Here is a 26,081-nt window from a genome sequence, read left to right as displayed (position 1 = left end):
TCTGGAAAGCAAATCCATTACCGTACTGCATCCACTCTCATTACTGCTTTCTTCTGGGAGTTCAGTATTTATTATAAGAATTTTGATGTCGGCTCAAACTAAAATGAAGAACTTAGGGTCTAAGTGTATAAAAGCTTTAAAATAATTTGGTGGCTTCACTGCAGGCAATTCATAGCTTAAGACAGGCACAGCAGTTCCACCGAGGTGCTAACATTTCAGTTTACCCCTTGATAATTCGCTCAAATGTGTATTACCTCAAGATGTATTAGTATCTGACAGAGACAGCTGCATATAAAAAGCATCATTACAGTCAGTGGAACAAATTTTGTTAAAATTCCTGAAATTCTACAACTGCAGAGGTGTTTGAAGCCAATAGATACTGTCTGTGCCTTTTTGGTGAGAATATGGAAGTTATTACCAATCAGACCATTGACCTTTTTTCAACCATGTCCAGTACATCACCAAAGGTTTAAGTGCACTTATTCTTTTTTATTTCCTGTGTGAATATTACCTGCAAAGTTTCTAATTTTCTTTTATCTCACTTTGGTATGATACAACTGGATGAATGGTTTGAAAGAATTTAGATTGCCCATGCCCTAGTTCCACAAGTTCTCATTCAAAATCGGGTCTGCTTTTCATTCCATCAGCACACATTGCATTGAGATAGGCAGATTCTTCAGAATCAGAATGTTAATAGGAATGTGTGTATTTCATTTTTTCTACCATTGAAAGCATTTCTTTTTTACTTTTGTGTTGTAATTTACATAATGTAAAAATAAAATTATTCTAGTTTTATAGCATAATAGACAAAATTAAAAGTTGAAATGAAAATGTTATTACTAAAAATGAATCTATGAAAACCAATGTTTAGATCTCCAATCTGTCTTAATTCCTTAAGAAAGAACAAAAAGATTGGAAAAGAAATGTTTCAGAATATTTTACAAGTGTCTAGAATAGCTCAGTTTTTGCACGCCAATACTTGCAGTGGTGAATTCAGAACTTATCTACAGTGAATAACAGGTTAAGAATTCAAATGCATGTTGCATTTCCTAGAATACTTGTGGATATAGTTATCTAATATTTACACTTTGGATACATGAATAAAGCTTAAAAAACTAACTGCCTATTTAACACCAGTTTTACTCTTTATTTACTCTTCTTATTTTTAGGAAAGAAAGATTTCTGGTCTTTAACAGACTTTTTTTTCAATAAGATTCATATAAAGCAGGCCAAAATGTGAATCATTAGGCTTTTTTCCTTAGAGTTCGGTACTTCTGGTATTTGGCTTCTTTAAGACTGGCTAAAATAACCCCTTCAGTCTGTATTTCTTAGATGTTTGAATAGTTCTGCTTATAATTAGAGGTCATTGAAGACCCAGCACTGTGGCTCCTGCTGTCACTGTTAAGTCAGATTACAGGATGGCTACTGACAGTCCTGAGGCTCCCGAGCTCTTTATCGCTTCTGTGAAATACGGGCAAGAAAAGGGTGAAAAATGAATCATGACCTGAATGCTGATCTGTGCCCACACTGCCAACCCGTGATATCTATGCATTATCACAGAGCACCTTGTTGCAGCCAGGGCCAGCCTCTCTGGGATGCAAGGCGACTTGTACATTGCAATAGTTTTCCAGGACACAGCAGCAAGGAATTGGGTCCTAGAGGGTGGTGAACTCACACAGACTGGGTCTGGCTCCTGAACTCAGCACGGAAAAGGCAGGACCGTGGAAATGCTCGTTTTCTCTTCTGCTGTACTCCATCATCTAGTCAAAGTCTAATTCTGGGTGTTCACAAGTCCTCGTCAGTTCTGGATGCCAGTCAAAACTGAGCATAAGTAGGGTTCCAGCACACATCTATAATGCCAATATACCTAAATAGTTTTTGTGTAATGCCTTATTTAAAAATGATCTTGTATTGCTTCTTGCTGTTACAAATATTTGAGATAATTGTCTTAACATATCTTTGTAGTATATGGTCTTACTATGAAAAAGATTGACATTGCCTGCATTCTTCTCTTTCAAAATGACCTACAACCCTGCCTGACCTTATTTTTCCATACCTAAATAACAGAACTCTTTACAAAACCCCCAAAACTATGTGTGCAGGATTTCAGAATCAGCTTATAGAATGACTCCTGTCTCTGTACTATTTCAGTTGCTAGCATGCTGCGCTTGAAAATGCAGCGTAAAATTACATGTTAAGTAATGACTTAAATTTTTTTATTGTTATTCATGAATATGTGAGCCTGTAGTTGAAAGTTGTTATGATTAATCTCTGAACTTAATCCTCTGAAGGAATGAAAAGTAGAAGGGACTTAGCATTATTTGGCTTGCTGATGCCAGATGACAAGTGCTTGAGTGTTCCTGCACAGAAACAGGCAGTCAGATATGCTTTTAGATCTTCCTTTACTGAAAAATTGAGTGGACAGTGAATAAATTATTTGAAGTAGTTCCTCTCTTTGCTTATCAAAATATTCAGCAGAATAAAAGCATAGTACTGGAAAATCTTTAGCCTCTTTAAATTCTAGATCTGATACATCATTAATGATTTTTTTGGGTTGTTGTTATTTAAACAAATTAAGCCAGCCTCTATGTTATCATCTGAACAAACTTGTATAGGACCTTCTTTTACAGTATTTTTTCCACAATAAAGTAGGGGTGTGGAATTCCCCGGCTAGTCCCTCCCTTGTTCCTCTCCTCTCCTTCCACCTCCCACAATAATGCAATAGCGTGCACTACTAAAATTAGATAAAGGCTTCTAAATCCTGGCCTTTAGTATGGGAAAAAGAGGGGCTTATAATGGATCAAGTGCCAGACTGTCTGCAGGTATGTGGCACTTTATTTACTCAAGCTCACTTGAGATGTTATTCATATTTATTTGAAATACTTGTCTAATCTCTGAATTTGGAATCCCATGTTTTTGTCTGGCAACTTAGAGTTTGGAAGAAATGTTTTGTTTCCAGTATGTTATGCTATTTGTAATAACACTTGTTCTTTCACCTACAATCTCAGGTTTGTTTCTCATTCTACCATGATATTTTTGAATATAAGTTATTGCTCATTAAAATGGATCGGTTGGATTTGCTCCAAATCAATCTTCTCTCAGCTTCAGCTGGGAAAAGGGAGCATTCTGGATAGATCAGGAATCAGCAGTTTCAGAACAGAGCTCCTCCTTGAGCTCTCCCAAAGAGCTAGACAGGGTCTTGAGCATCATCTGGTCAAAGGGTGTTGTCTTCTTCCAGGGACAGTAAATCTTTGTAATGATGGAGTATGTATGGAGTGAGTATGGAGTATGTAATTGATGCTCTTTGAGCAGTGTTTCATGGCACATCTTCCTCCAATTTTTCCTTCCTGAATTTTGGTACATAGCCTGAGACTGCAGAATTGCAGTCCCATACTTACACTGCAATCACAGATCTGCTCTCATGTCAGAGGGACATTAACCCTATTTGTCCACCCAAAGAGCTCTTAAATTATATGATTAGAAAGAAATTTTGAGGATTGCTGAGAGTACCACATACTTAGCAAGTGTGCAGTCCCCTGCACTAAATGTCACTTGTGCAGGAAGGACAAGGGAAGAATTTGATGTAAAATTTGCATAGGAATTATTTTCCCGTTCTGAAGTTGAACTTCCTTATTATTGGCATTGCAAATTCTATCTGTAGGCATACCAGAGACATACTACTTCACTTTACTTTAGAACCATTAATTTAATAAACCTTAGGATCCAAGTACCTTGTTTAGATATGTAGTCAAATGTTTCTTTCACAGGAGAAAACATTTCAGATGTTTCAATCAGATCTTTCTGGCCATTACGCATGATGAGAAGTGTACAACTATGATTTTAAAAAAAGATAAACTTCCCAAACGAGGTCAGACTGGGATAACTCTTCTCTGCTAAAAGAGAATAAATAATGAGAAATAAGAGCGAAAAATGTTTGCCCACACCTGAAGTCACTGGGTATGTACAATGGGTTTGTCATAAGGTGTGGTGGGTCTGCCTGTATGAGGCTAAACTGTGCCTCATTGCCCAAACCCTATTAAAGGAAAAAAAAAAACCCACCCCGAAACTTAAGAGTATTACGTGTTTATGACTGTCACAGGCTTTATTTTTCAAGGGATGAAGTCAGAAGCACTGCTGCATAACTGTTATAGAGACAGAGCTTGTTCCCAGAACTGAACTTCTCTAAATTGAAAGAAACTTCATGGAAGTCTACCAAAAATAGAATGAGCTATGAGCTTTCATGAGGCACCATGGCTGTTAGGAACCACTTGTAGGCAAGTAGCAAAAGCTGTCAAATGTGTTGGTGGCACTGCTCAACATTTAGAATAAACTTCTGCTCACCATAATGCGCATTGCCCCAGGGGTGGAATCTGTCCTGTGTCATTCTAGATGTTTATAAGATGGATAGTATTGCAAAGCAGGTTGTCTGGACTCCCTTTGCAGCCAGAAGTTCAAATGATGCTAGGATGAAATTCCTCAAATCTAAACCAGAAAGCAACTTGAAAATGAGATGACTCATGATCTAGAAAAGGCTATTTAGTGATCCTAAAGAGAGGTTGGGCAGCTCTCTGGGATGTACGTCTAGAATTGGCTTGACTAATCCTAGCCTGGATTTTTAATTACTCATGCTAATTTTGTGTGTGTGTGACTTTCTGATGAAAAAAGCCCTGGCTAGAGGTTTTCTTGTGGTTTTGATCTGTAGCTCTAGCTTTGATTTCCTTGTGTCTCATAGCCAGACTGCAAATACTGCAAACCCATGCAGTGTAGCTTGCAAGCAGGCAATGAGAAGTAAGAAATAAGACAATATTACTATACCAAGTGTTCAGAAGTCCTGGTTTTCCTTCCAGTGTTTGAATCACTGATCCAGCTGGTTCATGTATGTTCTTGTGTTCACACCTTGGGCAAATGCATTCAAAGGCTGCTGTTCAGACATTATTTTTTTTACCTCTGTAGTACCTGTAGCCCATAACCTGAACTCTCCACACTACATGGTTCACATGACAGCAAGAGCACTGGAGCTCATTCCTACTTCAGTTTCCTCCTGTTTATTGTCTGTGTTACACTTTCCATTCCCGTCCCATTGTAAATGCTTCACAACCCTTAGGTTCTCTTTTAATGCTTTTGAGGACTTGTACTGTTTTATTCTTTTGCTTTATAACTTTAGTCCTGTGTTTCCCCATCTCATCTTTAATCTCATACTGTACTTCTGGCTTTGGTCCAGAAAGTGTGTGGTTATGATCCCCCCCCTGGCACCAAGGGCTGCAGTTGAGAATTTTTGGTCTTTAACGGGCCTACCCAGGTTTTTTCCTATCTGGAAGAAGTAAACATCACAATTAAATATCCTGCATGGCACTTAAACCCGGAGCTGGATAGAAATGAAGGGGTTATCCCTGGCTGCTTGATAGCTTTGCATACAAAGGATTGCACGTTTCCCCTCTCCAGCACCCCTAGAGTCAACTGTAGAGAAAAATAAATCAAACCCCTCCTTGGTTCCAGGGCTGCTCTCTGGCACAGGTTCTGTGGGACACAAGGAAGCAAGGCTCTTGTCAGCAGGGCTCCAGAACCAGACAAAACGGGTCTTCAAGAGACACTTGTCAGCACCAGAGCTGCCGGTGTGCGCTTCTGTGTTGGGAGCACACAACCTGGCGGTCCCTCAACTACAGCAGGGGCTGTGGGGGGTTGTGTTTAGAGAAGAACTTTGGCCATATGTGAATGATATTAGTATTCCATAATGATATCCATACCTATGATTCATTCTACTTAATTACAGAAAACAAAATCTCCCCATCTTTTGTATCACCACATATTTCACAGAAATGGGTAAAGGGTAATTTAACTAACAAGCCCTGCCAGCCCAGCTGAAATGTGAAACACCGCACCTGTGAGATGTGGTGCTGCATAACATTGTTGGCTTGCTCTCGTAATTGTGCCCATGCCTGTACACACACACGTACTTTAAATTGCCTGGCATAACACATATATGCAGCAAATATTTGCCTGCAGGACTGCTGTGGTAGTACTCCCTCTCTGTACTTCCTACCTGAGAGTGGGCTGTTTGCAACCTTTGCTAAACATAGCAGCGTTTTAGGGTAGGAATGTACAGGACATTTGGCTTTCAATCATGCAATATACATTGACCCTTTTTGGGAACGTTTTTCTTATATAGCACAATTCCTAAAATCCCAGTTGTTCCCTATATACTCTGTTGTAGAAATTTGTTACGTATATATGTTTTTTGATTCAGATGGAATAATAAGATCTGGTTTAAATCATGCATTTTTGTCCATTTTTCTTGTTAATCGAAATTATCTTCTTTAAGGGGTTTCATGGCCAACAGCAATGTCACCTTCATTTAGTGTATTTGGAGGCTGGTTCCTTGTTCGGATGCCTAGAAGGCCTCAGCACAGAAAAAAATGTTGCCTAATCTTTAACAGAACTCAGAAGTCTTGCTGAGAAGTTGAAACAGGATTAGAAATTTCAGTATCTGATCCTTTGAGGACAGCTGCTTCAAAGCAACTATGCAAAGCTGGGAAGAGAGTGAATGAACAAGCTTGAACCCTTTGAAATATTTACTGTTCAGTGAGTTTGGATAGGAAGGGGGAACATGATGAGGCCTTCCCTCTTCTGAAAGTTGATAGCATCCTCTTGTTTTATTAATAGAAAAAAGGTGATGTTACTAGTTTGACATTTCTTTTGTTTGACAAAAGCTGGAGACGGTGATCTAACTATTATACTTTATACATATATACATAGGCATATGTGAAAGTGGTAGATAAAGGCTGTAAAAGTTCAAATTTTCCTAAATATTGGCAGATTCTTTTCAGGAATACTTCAATTCCCTGTAAAACACATTCAATACTTGGATCAATAGCCATCATATATTGAACATGAAGCGTTAAGAATCATTCTTTTACAAGGTTTGCGCTATCTCTCCATGTGCTGGCAGCAGTTTGTCCCAATTTCAAAGCAGTTGTGAAGCTTGAGCTTTTGTTTTGGCTCTGTGCATCAGATGGAGATTGGCATGCCCTGATGAAAATTCAGACCTGGCAGGAAACTAGTCAGCTTGTCACCCAGTGTACCTAATCCTGCACCTGAACTTGTTTACACAGCCACGATTTGCAAAGAAGTGTGCAGTTAGCCTCTGGTTTCTTATGTCTTCATAGTGTTTTTTATTTTTTATTTATTTATTTATTTTTAACTCAGGCTTCAGGGTTTTGGTGTTAAACTCGAATGTTTTTTGTGATAGATTTCCTTATGCTCCTCTTCTGAAAGCATCTTACAGGCTCACCTGTTCCATTTCTCATTTTGCTATTGGGGTAAACCATAGTTATGTAAAAATGGGTGGGTGTGAATCTCTCCAGGCGACCATTCTGTCATCAAGACATCTTCCCAAGGGACTCAGCATAGCACACCTTAGATGCCTAGGGACTCTGCCAGCGTTAACCATGCAGAGCTATGTTTATATGAGCTCCTAACTGCAAGGGAAATTTTTCAAGCATAAACCAAATATAATTTTGACATTTTTATTTGGGGACCTCGTTGAATTGTGGTGTGGAGCCAGTAAAAATTCAGTGTGGAGGAACAGCTCTTGCCAGCTCAGCCTGAGAATGAGCATCCTAATAACCAGGCGTATGCCCTTCCTGTGTGCATGGTATTGGGGTTTTAATTGCATTTAGTGTAAAGGTAATCAGAGCTTGCTAATAGATTTAGGAAAAATAATTATTGAAAAGAAAATCCAGTCTTGAGTCAAAAGTTCATTGGTTTTGAGAGGACTGTAAAAATATTTCAGGGGACGCCTGAAATTCTTGAGTGGATTGCTATTTATCTATGGTCATGCACATGCTAAATAATGATATTAAATAAATGACTCTCCTGTTGTGTTTTATAATAAAGCAAAGCCTTCCAGCTATATAAACAACACTTTATTTTTCCAGCATTACGGAATAAAACAGGGAGAGGTGGCCTTGTGGGTTGACTTATTTGAGGTTCATGACTAAACAGCAGTTTCCAAAGCTGAGCCTTTATGCCTTTTGCTGTGCTCACTCATACAAATTAAGGCAACTTTTGAACAACCTGTGCACATTAGATTTCCTATTTGGTAAATCTTATGTATTTCCCATCATGTTGGATGGAACTGCCAATGTTTTAAAAAAGCAATTTATTTTGCCATCTTTGAAGTAGCTGATGCATTAGTAACCCTGCCACCTTTGAAATTAAACAGGGTTTTGTCTGCAGTTTAAGCACTCTGAAGTGTCTTCTATTTTTAAATCTCATATGAGTATTGGAAATGCCTTCAGCTCTCCTGCAAATGGGTTTTGTTTAATGATTGTCTCTAAATGGGTCCTGGCATTTTTAGTCAGTTTGTGGTGGAGCAATTATTTTTGCTAATTGAATTTACAGGGGAGTGACTTGGGACATGGAGCAAACAACACCACATAGTCATGGGCACTTTAGGGTTGAGAAGGTCATCCAAAATATGGGATAGCGGCCTTTGCATTTCAGCTTGTAAGTATCTCAATATACGAGTGGTTTTAAGGTCTGTGATCCAAAGGCTTCATTATTTCTTCAAAGTGAAATACTCACTTTACAGGTGTAAAGCTTGCAACAGAAGTGTCCTAAGTGACTTTTGCCAGAGCACATTGGTTTTGGTACACTGCTCATTGCCGTTAACTTATCAAGTACTACATGGGTGAGTGCAAACACTAGAAAGATAGATACACTGTCAGATCCTTCTGATTACCTGAGCTTATTCATCACACAAGCAGAGCAATGGAAGGAAAGATGGCTTTGATCCATGAGTAGATGTTCTCGCATGCTGGGAAGATAGAAATGTCCCAGCCTTTTCCCTCCCATTCCCTCACCAACTTCAGCTTATAGCACTGTAAGAAGTATGTTACTGTGACTCCTTTGGTGTGGATCATCACCAGATATGGCATTAAAGAAGTTTCAGGCTAAATAAACTATTTAACTTTTTCAGAGTCTTCAAAACATGCTGATTTCTGCTGAATTGTATTGATAGAAGTAGTTAAGGAAAGAAGGGAGCTTACTAATTGCATAGCAATTGAGCAGTGAGGTAGCAAAGCTTTGGCAGAAGGTGAAGAAGAGAAAACTGAGGTACTCATTAGACAGCTCGCGCTCTCTAAGCTGAGATCGTCCTGTTCAAGGCACATCTGTTGCCAAGAAAGGAAAAAAATCTAGGTCGAATCGAGGCTGGCAAAATAAGTAATATTTAAAAATAACATATGGATAACATTAGTCCCTTGGTATTGGACAAGGCAAACTATGAGGTTAATGTAGTATGGAAAATCCTGTTGGTAATGTTGATATGTGCGCCACAAAATCAGCTGCCCAGGGAACGAGGGAAGCACAGCTCTGTCTACTTTAATATGTGACAAAAGAGATCTGGAGCAGTCAAAAAATCAGATTATTGAAAGGTATTGCACCAAGTAATACCAAGTAGCAGGTATTCGCTAAAACAGCAGGCGCTTGACAAAGGACTTCCCTAATTTCTCTTTGTACTGTGGTGTATGCATCACTAAATTTCTGAAAACCACAAAGCAATCTGATCAGCTCTGTTGGGGAGTTTCTAAGTGTCGCAGATTGTAATGTATGGATTCTTAGAAATGGCCAGTAAAGAACATTAAAGAGAAAGCCATAGAATCCCTTTAAAATATGCCAAACAAATCAAGCAAGGACAAAAATCAGGAGGCAGAAATGGCATTTATTGTTGTGAACAGGCAAAAATGAAATTTTGTTCTAAGCAAAGTGATGCTTTGCCATCACTTAGCACCATTATTGCCGCACTAACATTCCCTGAACAAACTCTCTTTGTCAATGTATTTCTGTTAATTTGACAGCCTCTGGTAACATTCAGATCTCTCTTGGGATGTTAATATGTCCTGGGCTGAAATGAATAGTGTAAGCATGGTTTATAGCTCATTCTAAAATAATTTTCTTCTTCAGAGCATTAAAAACCAAGCCCTATGCATGGTTTGAACTTTCCACTACCCAGGTGATGGGGAATGGAATAAACACAAATAAAAATTGGCTGGCATCCTTGCAGTGTGCCATGGAATGAGGTCTGGTCCTGCGAGGACTGTATCTGCCGTCGAGCTGTGGATACTGGTGAACCCCCAAATTCTTGTGGGGTGAATGTGTGTCTAACAGCCGCTTTGAAAATATCAGTCCTTTGAAAATACCAGGGCTAAAGCAGCAGAGAAGTCATTGAGCTCTGAAGTAAGACGTTATAATCAGTGGGTTTTTGTCTTCCAGCTGATAATTCTGGTCTTGGTCTTTTGTTAGATTGCCACATTCCCATGAAAATGAAGTTAGGATGTGCAGGGAAATATTACCGTTCATTTTGTATTCTTTCCGGTGTACTTTTCATCTACACATCATGGAGCAGAAAATGAGAGGCTTGCACTACCCCAATTCTCACAGGGGATCATTAGGATTCCCCACTGTTGTCTAATCATGTGCTGTCCTATTGATGTGTAGTCAATTGATAGGGTAATTGTGTTTGGTGCAGTAGATCTTGCTCAAGTACAGCAGTGTGTTGGTTTTAATTATGAAAAACTGGTACAGAATTTAAGCTCTTAAAAGAACAACAGACCTTTCTGTGCTTTACAAAGTATAAGCACAAATTATGAAGGGATTAAGTAATGGAAAAAGGAACATTTAAAATACATATATTTGCAGATGGACTTTTGTATGAAAGAAGTGTGTCAGATGCATGCCAAATCAGCTGAGTTTTTAATATTTATAATGCTGGAAGGAGTTTTCGAATGAGACTGCCAGTCCATTAGAGGGGCTGCCTTAGCAGCTGGAGCATGTCTATCGTAACACACGGGACTGAAGGTCCTGCTGGGAGCTGGGGAGCTGCAAGGCTCCACCAGAGAGAGCTAATGAGTGCCATGGAAGGAAGAATTTGTCTTTGAGTTCTTTCTTTATTGTGCGTACTTAATGCTCTGGGCTGCAGCCGTTAGCCCATTGAGGGGACAGGGAGTAAGGGCTGGAGCCGTGCTGCAGTAAGGCTGTGGCTGATGCTGTGCTGGTACCCACGCCGCCTTGGTCCTGGTAATACTGCAGAGTTTTTTCTGCGGTCTGAGGGAGCACGGGATGCTGCGGTCTGATTTCTAGGTGTAGGTTAGGAAAAGAACCCCTCAGCACCAGGGTGATTATCATGAGCCCCACAATGCCTCCTGGCCATAGGCTCAACCTCATTTATAAAATAAAACTTCCCACAAACTTATAGACTGGCTGGGTTGAGGGAAGGCTCACTTATTTCATGGAAGCAGCAAATTCGCTGACCCCGTCACCTTCATTTCCTCCGGCCTGGCTTGTCAGCCCCAAAAGTGCTTCTGCCTTTGAGGGTTCGTGCAGGGGAGCCCGTGCTCCCTGTCCCAGACAGCCAGGGAGGGGGGTCACCTGCTGGGAGACATGCTGCGGTGCCTGCCCGCGCTTGGCTTTTGCTTTCTTGCCACCTCCATGGGGTACACCATTCTATTTTGAAGCCAGTGATACTATCATGCTGAATTAAATTAAACCAGGAACCTTCACGAGGTTGTGGGCAAGTCTCTCCAGTGCTGCAGGGCAATATTGATTAGCCCCAGTGTGAATCTAAGAGTGGCAGCCCTGGAAAGCTTATTTAATATTATTTGGTGGCAGCACATCTGTTTCGCAAATGGCTGTTTTGATGGTCAGCCATTTGCGTGTGTGGCTTTTGCCATTTTCCTGTCTGCCTTCAGCCCGCAGCCGGGCTGGCCGTCGTTATTTCCTACTGTAATTTGTGAGGTTGTGTTTGAGATGAAGGCGAGAGGGAGGGCAGGTTAGTGGTGGTGATGATGAGGTGGTGATGATGAGACATTAGGCAGGAACAGGAGAAAGGTGAGAAGCTGGTGCCTGCGCTTGCCTGCCTGGTGCTGGTGTGGCAGCGTCTGTGCAGGTACATGGCCGGTAAGTCAGCGTGTTGAGAACCACTAATTGAAAAGTTATAAAGCCTGCAGAGTTGTTCCAGCTTCTGTTTTATACAGATGCACCACGGTTTGAAATGATGAAATTTGCTTTTAGAAGATTTTGTTTCCTCTTATTTTAATGCACTTTGTATACCGATGTGTTCTATTATAAAACTCTGTTTTCAGTGTCCCGTACATTTTCTTTTAATGTGTAATGTTTCTCAGACAAGGCAGGCACAAATTCGTTTTTCATTTGTTTCAGCCAAAGGAGCGTATGATTAATGGAATTCGGATACAAAGGTGCATCAAAGAATTATCAGAAATAAGACTTAGTCCTTTATCATTTTTCCTACTTTTCTTTCTTGTATAATTTTAATTTCCCTTTTCCTTCATTCTTTTTTAAAGATTGGGAAATTCATATTAAAAGATGTATGTGCCCACAGTCCGATTTATCGCCCAGGCAAAATTATCATGACATCCAAATGCAAAATTCCTTCAGTTTACTGACTCCACTGATCAAAAAAGTGTTTTAGTTATTATTGGGAGGAACTATAAAGGTCCAGTAAGATTAAGAGGTTTTGGCTTTTTTTTTTTTTTTTTTTTTTTAATGTAATGACTGAATAAACAGGTCCCAAGAAAAGTTTGTTTGAAACTGCAACCAAATCCTCAATTTGGTCATTAAAGTTGACTTTGTAATTCCGGAGTCAAGTTATTTTTTACTGCTAGAAGGTAAAAATGTAGTGAATATTACTGCAAAATAACTGATGATTGAACATGGAAGTGAAGGCAGAGTGTTCATGCTTTTTGAGAAGGGAGGGGAAAAGCACAAGAGGTTTGTAAATATGTCATATTTTTATTCCTTGATATAGTCGCTGAGGGATATGGCATTACTGTCTCATTTTGTATTAGAAAATATAGGTATACATGCCAAATATGCCAAATAGAAATGGTTCCATGTTGTTCATTGTGGTATTTTCAAGACATCCCCCAAGTCTCTGTCCCATTCACCACTCCCTTATTGCCTGCAGATAGCTCTGCTAATACTTGGAGAGTCATCATCTGATTTCTGAATTGAAGAAAAATAAATGTCCATTTGATGTGAACGGGGTTCTTCCCACCAAGAGAACCTGGAGGTTTGCGGACTTGTCACAAGCTGCATGTTTTAGCTTTGCAATATGGCTTTACACGTTATAAGGATGAAGAATGCAGTCTATTACTACCTCTTAGCAGACAGCAAGACCAACCTGTTGACAGGGATGGATGTGTGCTTGAGGTAGCCAGCATGCTAATTGCTGCTTCCTCAATTTGGAAATTCCAGCTTGTTCATCAAATATGAAATATCAAAATCAACAACAGCCTGGCATTTAGCATTTTTGTATTACCATCCTCACTGTTACTGATGTATTTTTTTAAATCGTATTTTACATGACTAGTTGCAAACAGTTGGTTTTCCGTGTAAGAACAGCTGGTAACAGCAGATTGGGAGTGCAGGAAAGCAGAGATGAATTGCCCAGGCCTATCAGTTGCACTCCAGAGGGATACAGGAATTCAAACGTCACTGTTTCGGAGGGCAGGGAGGTGATCAATGTGATTTTGAAGCTCGTCTCTGCCTCTCAGGTGACAAAATGTTCCTGACATCAGCGTTAGGAGAGGTGCTTGTATTATATCACCTGTGAATTGGTTGGAGACGTCCTTGTGTGGAGAACCTTTTGATATAATGTCAGCTGAAATTCTCATCAGACTCACAGGAGAATTCCACCAAGACTCAGCATTTCTTTGCATGGACAAGAAAGTGGAAATCTTAGTGGTAGACTCATAATTCAGGAAGGTAACTAAAGGGTGCCAGGCCCACCTCACTCCAAATGTAAAGGTTTTAAGGTCAGCTCGTACACACCCCAGTGCAGAAGCTTGAGTTTGCACCCAGTAAGTGTCTGTCTGCTGCCTGGGAAAATTTAAATGAAACTGTGGGGCTTGGCATAGCGTTATGTCAGATACCCGTATCTGTAATTTAAGATCTTACTACACTGGGAAATAAAATAAAACACGAAGACCCCAGAAATATCTCCAGCCTTTTCAAACTAACCGTTGTCTAGGCTAAATCAATTGCATATTATATATGTGGAATTAAGTAGATAAAAATAATTCAAAAGCAGCTATTCTTTTATTTCCCTGCTAAATGTTATAGTCAAGATTCATTCCTTCTGCAAATAAAATTACAAATATATACATTTCTGCCAAGATGCATGTCCTGTTGGTTCTATATATTCACTGGAAGCACAGGGATCAGCTAGGGTAGGGATCACCAACCTGTTCCATGCATATCATTGAATACTCCATACAGATGATTGCTGTGGATCTCATGTGCAACTGGAGATACAACAACCTAACATACTGAATTTGCAGCTGTAATGCAAATCTGAAAATCAAAGCAGGACAAAAACATAAATACAGATAAAGAATTGCTTGCATCAGTATCCCGGTAAGCAGAGTCCAAAAAACGGAACTGGCCTTTGTTCAGTATATTGCCCCTTCTCTGTTACATCCTGAAATATTTGTACCAGTAAAATGTCTCCATGTGTTGGTAGGGATTTTTGCATGAGCAAGGACTGCAAGATAAGGTTCTAATGAAGTCTACACCTTTTGAGGGGTATCACTGCTTCATTCTATGGGGATTTGTACCAGTGGTAGCTCTCCATAAGCTGTCTGAAGTATGTACCCTTAAGAATTTATGTTGGTTGTAAAATTTCTTGACTGAAATGCTTCTGAGTCTCTTCTCTTACATTATATTTCCTAAATTAATGGAAAAAATGCTGTACGTTTTAGACATCTATTTCAAAGGTCAGCATGGAGTTCTGTCTCAATCAATATACAAAAAAAAGAAAAATAACAATTGCAAGAAAGCCTTGCTTTCCTTTGCCCCTTTCATATATCTTCATATTATTTTTGCTTCATTTACAGCATAAAATTTCAGGGGATGAAGCCAAAGTGGACTTTTGCATCAGCTAGTCTCACTCATGTATAGCAGTTCCTTAATTATCAGCTTCCTCTTTATTGTGCTCCTTGGTTTGTAAGGATTGCTTTCAGTAAGACAGCTAAACTCAGTATGAATGTGGATGGAGATGAAAAACCTGCCTGTTATTTTGTTCCCAGCTCTCATCTCTACCGTTAAAAACATACATCATGTAGGAATCTGAATGCACCTGGTTTGGGCTTCTAGCTGCCAGTTCTTGCTCTGCCAAGAGTGTGAAGCCATACAAGAACTTTGGCTGTAGAGAGGGAAAAAAGCTGTAAATATGATCTGAATAATAACTGTGCTTTAGAATTTTTAAGACACCTCGCTTTAAGCCTTATTAGTCTTTTAAGTTGTGGTATCTCTGTGCTAGTATGACCTGAACAGAGAGAACGAAATAATAATATCCCTTCTGCTGGGGGTGAATATAATGTATTTTTCTTATTATTATTGGAGTCTCTTAACAGGAGTTAAGGCTCATTGCTTTAAAGACACATGCATTTAATAACCAGGATTTGATGTGTTCTGATCTCAGTGCCCATATGTAGTCTCCTACAGATCAGAAGCAGCGCACAGCTGCAGATATTTGTGCACACGAAGTGCCTTAGAGGACCACTGCCTATACGCATACATCTTCCGTGCTTTCATTCTGATATGGATCTAAAGCTGCCAACAACAGCGTGGGAGCAGCAAAAATGAAAAAAGCAGGGAAGGAATGTTTCCAATAAAAGTTCGCCTCCCTTGCATAGCCTAAGTGACATTAAGCATTCCAGCTTTGAGGGCTTTCAGTTGGCATCGTAGGCAAGAATATTTCAAAGTAGGGAGAAAAAGACCAATACAAAGAGGGGGAGGAAAGGACTGCAGCACCACTGGGCTTCATTCAGATTTGCAGCCAAGACTGAAGAGGGAGGTGATGACAACTGTGGAGTTAGATGTGCGTAAGAGAGGAGTTTCCCACATATGTTCTCATCCCTATCACAGTTTGGGTGCTTGGTGATGGAGGCTTGGGCTCCAGCCGGTAGGGAGGCAAGGCCAACCACACAGTTCAGAACTGGATCCAAACGTTTGCATGTTTGGGAATAGTTAGCCCTCTGGTTTGAGATTTTACTCATCTTAACTGCACAAAACTAAGTAAGAAACCTGAAGATGATTTTCAAGTTGCGGCTGTAATATTTCAAGCCCTTTAGTAGATTTGATTAACTAGGGGGTTACACAAGATTTCATTGTGGGTTTTATTTTATATTATTTTATTTTATTTCATTTACACAAATTTATGTATGAGAGATACTTTGTCACTTACGTTGTGTTTCAGTCTCAAATGAGCCTGAAATCAGGTTTGGAGGAAATGCCGCTTGTGCCTCCACATTGAGTCTTCTGCTTTAGGGAGCACCTGGCTGTCTGCAGGAGGGGGTGACCTCCTCTCCTACCATTCAGCCTTACTAAGGAAGGGACTGACTGGGAGCCGCCATGCTGGCAGTAGTGTGGCAGCCACTGGCCGGTGTCACCAAACCATGGGTCCTGCTGTGGGCTGCACTGGCTGCACTGAGATGCAGCATGTTGCAGGGCACCACTGTCTTTTGCTAACCAGCTCCCCTTTCTGCCTGGGAGACCTGATTTCTACCCCATTTCTGGGGACTCTGCTGCTGTAAGCATAACTGTAGATATCCTGTGCTCATCTTCCTGACCTAATTGCATGAGGAAGAGTGTGCAGAAGATGCCAGAGACTCCCTAATTTATTTAAACTCGAGGGAATGGCTTTGGTTGCTGGAGTTGGTGTGGCAGCTGCCTATAACCTTCTCCTTTTTCTCTTGCACTTCTGTTGTGGCAAAAGCTGCTCAGTTGTTGCAGATGCTAGAGAGACCCTGCTTCTTCTAAGAGACCCACTTCTGCTAGAGCTTCACTACCTGAAAACCTAAAAGCCAATTCCTCCGCACACTGGGGTTCTGCCTGGTTTGGGGTCCGAAGCATGTCCAGCAGCTCCTTTGAAACGAGACACTGGAATTGTGTCAATCCCTTTTCATTCCATTTGAATCACAGATAAAACCATCGCCAATCCATATAAAATATTGCATGTGTTGATCAGACTCTGAAATTTAAATTTAGTACTATAACTACAGTGATTCATGACAGGTTATGTAGAATGGACAGATTTGGAAGATACAGTTTGCTTTGTTGTTGTTTTTGTAACAAAAGAAGCTTGTGGCCTTTTGTAAAAACTCAGTAACTCACTCAGGGAGACTCCTTGGTAGCAAATCTCTGTCTGGATAATAAGCCCGTCCCATGCTCCCGATGTGCTGGTGGTTATGTCACATTAAGTAGACCACTGAGCAATCACACCACAGACAGGTCCTTGGGAGGAGTCCTTCATAGTTTAAGATTTATTTATTTTTTTGTGAGAACATAATTTTTTAATCTAAAGTGTTGGGTTTTTTCCCCCTGGATATTAAAAAATAGCAATCTAAGTAGCCCTCATGCTTCTCCTAATTACACTAACTACTGGGTTTGTATTATGTGGTTCATTCCAATACAGACTGTTCACATCAAGGTGCAGTTGGCATCAAAATGATCCTATCTTATGACTACTACAGTATATGATAAAATTTAATTAAGCAGTAATCCCTTTCAAAATTTGTCATTAGCATTAGCTAGCGATTTGCTAAGTTTGCTTCAAAAGATTGATGTTATAGCCATGGTAAGCAATAACTAATTTAATGGGGATTTATTGCTATTAAAAATTATAATCAATTTCTAATAGCAATACTTAATTTTTTAAAAAGGCTGTAGGTTGGGTGGGTGCACTCAGATTACTTTACAATGGATATTTTTCTGGCAGATGAGTAATTCTCTGCTAGTCAATTCAGTTCTGAGTTTTCAGATTTAGCACTTCAATTATGCATTCTTTGGTTGTTTTATTAATTGTTTGGTTATATTTGACTATGCTGAACTATACATGCATGCATAATATATGACACATTATTCATGAAATTTTCCAATGTGACAGGCTCTGGTTACTCATGAGTGATACAGTATCTGTCACATAATAAATAGAGTAAAGCGACTTTATGTAAGCTTGTTCTAAGTTCTTAAACATAATTATCTGAATTGTTGAAAGGAAGTAAGTGTTGAAATTACTCTGATGCACAATGTAGTAATTTGAGGAAAGAAATTTTTATGCATCAGGTAGAACTCTCCTAAATACGTTTGTGACAGGAACAAATGAGGTAAATGGAGATATTCTGTGCTTAACACCAAGGCTGAAGCTGGCTGAGACTGTCATGCCAACCCTTGCTCTTACTAATTAGCAATTCATTCTTTCTGGGCCAAATTATCTGCTGCTGTAAATTTCTGCAGCTTTATTAACTTCATTTGCATTGGTTTGAATTACATAGGCATAGAAATCAGTTGTGAAGAAGGATTTATTGCTGCTGTGTGGAGCTGGAGTTCTTGCAGGATTGGCCTCGCATGGTAGGAAACACATGGCTGGTGAATCCCTGAGATGCCGTACGCTGGGAAGCCTGGTTTCACGTCTCCTCTGGTTATCGAGTGCAGTAACTTCAGCTCCCCCTCTGTGCCTGCAAATGCAAATATTCTGCAGACACAAAAAAATCCCATTTCCATGGAAATGGAAAGGAAACCTGTCTTGGTTTGAATCAAACACAATGAAAGCGATTCAGTTTGCTGAATTGCAAGGTTGTGTTTTGGGTGAGTTTGGGGTCCGTGTGGCTGGTGTGTGCCACCCTGTGCCTTGTGGAGCTGCGTGCAGGTGGTGTGTTCCCTTGGCCTTCACTTCTCCTGCTCCCCAGTGCTCCTGCTGCACGGAGATGTTGCTGCATTTTCAGGATAGTGAGAGTCTGACTGTAGCCTCAGTAGATGACAGGAGAAGGTGAGGTGACAGTCACTGAACTACAGGTCCCATCAGGCGCCAATGATTGAGGATGCCAGGTTCTGCACTGAATGTGAGCTATTCTTCTTGAAAAGTAGCATTACATAGGGACTCAAGGAATTATATTCCAGTGCTGACATTCAATGTTTTGAGGCTTTAATGTGTAAAATACTTTTGTTTGAATTGAAAGTACCAGAAAAAACACTGAAAGTTTCAAATAATAAAATTCAGATCATTTTGTTCTGTAAAGCATTTTGATTTTAACACCCCCCCCCCACACACACACACGATTTTTTCTTAGGGCGCATGATGTTACATGGTCTTGTATTTTATATGGTAGAATACTTTTCAGTGTTTTCCTGCATGGTATGGGGTTTTGTATACACAGAAGGTGAAATAATGTTAGCAGGTAAATTTTGCCATTTAATGATTTCCATAAAATACATACCCACCTTCTCTGAACTTGCAGAGTAGCTTAAAATTACTTTTAAAATTTACAATATTTTGTTAAATCCTCCTTGTTGGTGGTGGTTTTGGTTTTTGTTTCTTTGTTTGTTTGGTTTTGTTTTGGTTTTGTTTTTTTGTTTTGGGTTTGTTGGGGTTTTTTTTTTTGCCTCTAAAGCCTGTATTAGCATTACTACTTTAGAGCTTTTACCAATTGTTTACATTCCAATAAAATTTTGAGATATTTGGCCTTTAAATAGATATCAGGAATTAGTAAAAAAGGAGGATGTAAAGTGAATTCACAGAAATCATTGGTACAGTAATCAGTTACACTTTTGTTATCTGATTGTGGTTTGTAATTCACATGCAGTGCAGTCATTAACTTCACAGGACAAAACAAACCTCAATAGAAGGAACATCAACCAACATGTTAAGGACATTTCTCCAAATTCATGCTCTGGAGAGTTGCTCCAGCTTCATTAAGACAGGGCAAACACAAGCTAACGTTCTTTCCTGGGTTTTTAGAAGAAAACTAGAAAATTGTACCTGTTTCTGTGCTTGCAAATCTTCAAGTTTAATCAAGAGAGGGATGCACTACTGAAAAGAGTTCATTTGTTGAGTAAGTTCTACAGCAGAGAAAGATTTAAACAGGTGTGCATTATGTGATGTTAATTTTGGTTCTTCTTTCGGACTGTTGTGCTTAAAGGCAATCTGACATCCTAAATATAACCTGTTACAGCTGAAATTCATGTGTGTTCATTAATACAGGAAGTTAGTTTTGAAAAACTTCAGCCATGTCATGATGTCTTGAAATGCTACTAATGTATACTATTACTTTTTTTATGTTCTCTTCTGGTAGTAAGAATTAGATTCTGCTTTCATTTTTTACAAATGCAAATTACTGCCTGTGTAGTTCATTTCCTAGTGTGTAAAACTGCAGTTAAGTTGTGGCATCTAGTTTCCTGGTGCAATACAAAAAGGAATCTAACTTCCAAAAAAGAGTTCTTATATGCAAAGGGAATTTTGGGATACTCTAAGAGAGTGAATTCAGTGGCTTTATATAATCTTCTTTATTACACACTCCATTACAGAATTACACCAAATAATAATACTTTTGTTTAGGCAGAAGTAGGTTAAGCGTGTAGACCAGTGAACCACAATTCAGTAAAAAAAGTTCTGCGTGAAAATTTGTTACAAACATAAATAGGAATATCTCCATTGACTCCACTGGCATTCTGCATTTCAGGAGATGGAGCAGTCTAACGAGTCAATACCTCACACAACTTGAATGTATATTTCCCCTTTAGTCTCATTATATTTGCTATATCTTTCAGCTTGCATCAGTGCTTTGGTTGTCATGCTACAGATTCTATTTTATCAGTTCCAGTGATACGTAAGTACCAGTTCATCCAGTATCCTGACTTCTCTGACACAGATATGTATGTGGTTGTAGAGGGTTTTATTTTAAAGAGCACATTGTTACATTAGTCATGAAGTCACACAACAGTATGCCATTTATTACTGAAAGAGAAGTATGTATGAATGAAATGCACTGTTAGTATTGAATAAGTAAGCTTTACTATGGCTATTTTTATGCATTGAGAGTATGAGAAGAGATCTGTCTTTTTGTAGCATCTGAATAATAATCCTGAGATGTAGCAAATGCCTAGTAGAAATGTGGTTCCTGGAGCTTCTCTTACACCGATTGCCAAGTAGAGTCTTCTGAGATGGCAGAATAAAATCAGCATTCAATGCGTATTTGTGTAAGGGCTGTTAAAAGATTTACTTTCCATTCGCTAGCAGCATTTTTTCTCTCACATTTCTCATCTTTTTACCTTCAGACTCACCAAAGGGCTTCGTTGTGTGCCCTCTTCCATCATGCAAATGTGCTGGCTAGCAGAAAACCAACCAGAACATTACTGCATTGATTTTTCTTCCATGCCTGCGAGCCATGAAGTTTCCATGATTAATATAAATCAATATTAGTGGTAGAGTAGGTGATCTGCATAACTGCTGATGAAAGAGAGAACACTGAAACTTTATTTCAACACTCTGCTATTTGTAAATACTTATCTTCAGAGGATTCCCACTGCACCAGGCTTCGTACTGCGAATACCATCGTTAATGTGATATTGGCAGAATTTGCTCAGCGGTGACTCCCTCAAAAGATTTTAGCAGAAGTAAAATTTTAAAAAGAGCTAGAATCTGAGCTAGATCCCCTGCTTTCTTACTGCTTGGTAGAGGGGAGATGCAGTAGAATAGAGTTGGAGTAGAGTATTTCAGTTGGAAGCACCTACAGTGATCACCTAGTCCAACTGCTTGACCACTTCAGGGCTGAACAAAAGTTAAAGGATGTTGTTAAGGGCATTGTCCAAATGTCTCCTAAACATTGACAGGCTCGGGGCATTGACCAGCTCTCTAAGAAGCCTGTTCCAGTGTTTGACTGCCCTCTTGGTAAAGGAATGCTTCCTAATGTCCAGTCTAAATCTCCTGATGATGGCCATTAAATCATTCCTTGAAGACTGGAAGAGTTTTGAATATGGTGATGATGCTGGGCTTTTTGCAGGCTGGAAAATTGTAATCCTAGCTATCCTCTGGGTTATATCCTCCTCTGCAATAACGGGAGACCCCGTTCACTTGTATTTCCTTTTTGCTTTCCTCATGTAGGACTCTTTTCAGTCTCTTTTTTACCAGCTCTCTCTAAAGAGATCAAAAACCAACAACTATGAACTTTGAAATTGTAATTAATAAGTTAATTTCTTAAAGGTACATGTTCATGTATTACATGTAGCCAAGTAAGCACATTATAAGTCTTATGGGAGTGATAGGGGGAATGCATTTCAGGGAAAGACTTTGTAGGTATCATAGACATGATTCATAGTTCAGGTTTCAGCTAAGAATCCACTAGAAAATTTATTCTTCCTGGGCTCTTTTTCCAGGAGAAAAGAAGCTATTACAGTGAACTTGCTGTATAATCACTTTAAGGCTTAAAAGGACGTGTACAGAGTTTGAAAACTTAGTTATTTGTTTTCAAAATGGAAGAATTCCGGAGTGTGGGTCTCTCTCACATTTTTTTGGCTGCTTGTACAAATTCTGCATAGAAAACTGGCCTGCCACATGTGGCATAAAGTACATTAGAAGACAGCTTTGTAACACTTCACTGTGTTCACTGACTGCCTTTCTGTCAACAAATCCACTTTTCAAGTGCTTCACATTTTAAGCGTATAAGTAACTCAGTGAAAACAGGTCTGTCTATGGGCTAGTAACTGAGCATCCTGGAGGTTGGAGGTAAATCCTGAGCATCCTGGAGGTAAATAGTGGTTCTGTTTCTCTTTAAAGTTTTACATTACTTGAAGGAAAACTTTATTACAGCTAAACTAGCTACGCTTTTAGGGATACATATTTATTTTATATGTCTAAAGGACATGGCATAGAAAATGGTCTAAACGGACTATCATGACCTGTCTTTGGACCTGGGTAAGTATGTGAAATGTCGGTGATCGCAATGATAATCTTGGTGGTTTGCTATCTATGAAAAATGTCCAGTCAAACAAGTATTAGTATTGTAACGCTTTGTATAGAATCCACAATTCAATGTTTAGATATGCAGTTTTAAAAGTAAAAGAAAAAAAAAAAAAAAAAAAAAAAAAAAAGGGGGGGGAACATCCAGCCTGTCTACAGCATGAACTGACACAGGAAAGAAGTGATTATAGTGATTATAGCTTTATAGCTTCATCAACTTCATGCAGATGTCTGTATAAAAGAACAATTTTGGTTCTTTGTTTACCGGTGTTAGAGTTGGATGTTTGGTGCAAGTAGGATGCATTATTAGTAAAGTCAGACTGGTTGGGGTTTTTTGGTAGAATTAGGGCTGAGAAATGTAAAAGGTGGATCTTTGCAAACTAATACTGCATCCAGTGGTGTGGATTGTGAAAGATGTAAATTATATGTTAGCCTAAGTGGTGGTTTCCTTTTAACGCTAAAGATTTTTCTCTGGTAGGTCTTGTACTTACGTAATTTGTGTGAGAGTTGTAAAAATGGGTGCAGCAACAATTTTGCTTGTGCAGGATTGCTGCACAGCTCAGTGTCCCAAAACAAGTGATTTGCCTGAGAAACACTGGTGATCTAATGCAGAAACGAGGTTTGCAGTTCAGCTCAATAGTTCGACCACAAACCCATTTGCAGTTTTATTGCTCTTGTTCTGTACTTGGCTTTTGATACACTGGTATTCACCCCTGCCAAACGCTTGTCAGTCCAGTACTTTTTTGAATAACTGCCCTGTCTTCTTTTTTTGAATAACGGCAAGGACAGGTGACTGCTTAGCTTCCAATCAAGAAAAGAATGCTAATGAATTATACAGAACGTTTGACTTGCATTTAGTAGCACCATGACATGTTATAACAGCCTGCCAAACCCAGCATTTCTTATAAATCATGTTTAAAGGCGCAAAGCTATCCACGTGTCATAGCTGAGGCCTCTGCAGGAGTCAATATTTGAAGATGACATGATTTGCTCCATCTTGTAAAGTACCTTTTTGTGCTAGATGCTTCCTTTTTAATGGACAGAATAAGATAATTTAATGTTTTTTCCCTGCTGCCCAACCAAGACAGCACTGTGCACTTTCCTTCATTTCTGGAAACACTGTATTGTTCTTTTGCAAGAAGAAAATCCATTTCAGGGATGGTGTTTGAATAATAATTGGCAACATGCCTGAAATATTGACATTGTCTCATCAGGACTCTGTACACCTACCTGCATGTCCGTGTAATGTCTAATCTGACTTGGCAAGAAATTGATTTTATATAAGTTTGTTAAACACTGACTGTTTTTACGTACTTATCTTTGTGGTCATACAGATGGCTGGGAGCCAAGCCATACCATCGGCAGATACACTGATGATTTATATCTTAGCAAAAGGTGATACGATTTGTAGATGTAACATAAGGAACCACATACTAGTTCTTCACTAGACAGTGATGTCTGTCCAGCCACATTAAATCAAATGGGTAAAGTGATTTTTTGATGTAAAACAGGGAGTGTTTGTTTCAGAATTTATGCTCAGGCCTTTGGGTAAGGAATTAATCATTCAGTTTTCAGAGGATCATAACAGTGAACTTGCTTCTGCAATTTGACCTGATTAGCAGATCTCAGTACAGAGAAGTTGTGTTTTTTTTAAAGGTCAGGTCATCAGAGAGTTATTTCTGTCTTACAAGTGAAACGGGCAGGAAGGAACTGTCAGTACTCGGAGGAAATGTTCAGCCATCTTCCAGCTTTCTACATTTTCTGCTACATACCTGTATGAGAGATCTGTACAGCTCTACGAGACACTGGTTGACTTCATGGAAACAAGAAAGGCTAAATCCCCAGCTGGTATAAATCAGGCTTGTTTTACCGAATCTGTAGAGCTATGCACTTGCTTTACACCAGCAGACAAGTGGGGTGAAAGTGCACACTGGAAAAAGGAAGCTTATGTGCATACAGGTATTATTTACTATGTGTATTGGTGGTAATTATCAGTAATATAATCCCAGTGGCTCTAGGGGATACATTAATAAATTTTAAATTAATTTAAAAAGTAAAGTAAAATTGAAAATAAAGAGGATTAAAATAAAAAGAGGATTAAAATAAAAAAGTAAGGCCATGGTTGTGCACAGCTGCCACTGGAAGCGCAAACCTGGTATTTTATTTTATACATGACTCATTCTGTCATGTATAATTTAATTCAAACTTTGGGGTATGTTAGTTTGGGGCTTCATTTCTTTAAGGGTAAATTGTATCACTTTTTTGATTGAATCATACTGCTGCTTTATGTGATCAAAAATCCGCTCTGGTCATATCACCTAGTTTCCATCATATTGCCTAGTGTTATTTCTGCAGTGTGTAAATTCAGTACTTGCATGCTGCCATCACTTGCCGAGGCAAATAGCTCCGGAGCAGGCGTGTTCCGCAGCGGAGCAGGTGATGGTGGCATACAGGGGGGTCCTGAGCTGGGGAAGCCCCAAGGGAGTGCAAAGACCTGCCAGGAGCTGGCAGCTCCCACGAGAGCATCACGAGTGCAGCTGATGAGGTGTGGGCAGGGCCAGAAGTTACAGCGGGCACCTCCTGCTCCGACACAGGGTGGCCCTGGGGAGCACCAGTGGCCAGGGCATGGGGTGACAGTTGGGTGGGAGGACACCTCTTTGACCTCCAACCCAACCCATTCTATGATTCTATGATCATCCTGCGTTTGCACAAAAAAAAAAATACCCCCAAAAACCAAAATAAAACAAAACTGAAAGAAAGCATTAAAACCAAAAGAAGGGGGAAAGGAACTGTTGTTGCTTTCACTCATTTTTCAATGTGCTCTTTAGGATTAGTCTCAGTTCAGTCTTCTTCATTCTTCCCAGGAACAGGTGGGGAGTTCTGAGGGTTTATTCAGGGAATATTATGTGCGGGTGAAACAAGGTTATGCCTGCCTCCTTTCCAATGGCTCATTCCTCAGACCACTCCCAAGAAACATCTCTTGGCAGCGGACACAATGAATCATCTTAACAAAGGATGGTATCCAGCAGAGAAAGATATCAATAAGTGTATGAAAGGCAGTTGCATCTAGCAAATTGTGTTTCCAGCAGTCCTCATCATTGCCCTACCTTTTGGACTGATGCACACGTTGGTTAACTAGAGAGCTGATGTGAGGTGGAGTTCACAAGAAAAAGGGGGAGGTTGACACAGATGCAATAATAAGGAACAGGACACAAAAATAAAAAATGTGTGAGTGCATACATCATGAATTAATCGTAATAAATCTGTG

At 39.5% G+C, this 26,081-nt stretch overlaps 1 protein-coding gene across 4 annotated transcripts in view; it reads left to right on the top strand.

Annotated features, from left to right (window-relative positions):
* SMYD3 (SET and MYND domain containing 3) overlaps window positions 1–26,081 on the top strand; it is a 420,179-nt gene that overhangs the window by 275,763 nt on the left and 118,335 nt on the right. The window lies entirely within an intron of this gene.

Source organism: Falco biarmicus, chromosome 6, assembly GCF_023638135.1.
Source record: "Falco biarmicus isolate bFalBia1 chromosome 6, bFalBia1.pri, whole genome shotgun sequence".
In the NCBI taxonomy this organism is placed as follows: Eukaryota; Metazoa; Chordata; class Aves; order Falconiformes; family Falconidae; genus Falco; species Falco biarmicus.
This window is presented reverse-complemented; position numbering and strand designations above follow the sequence as displayed.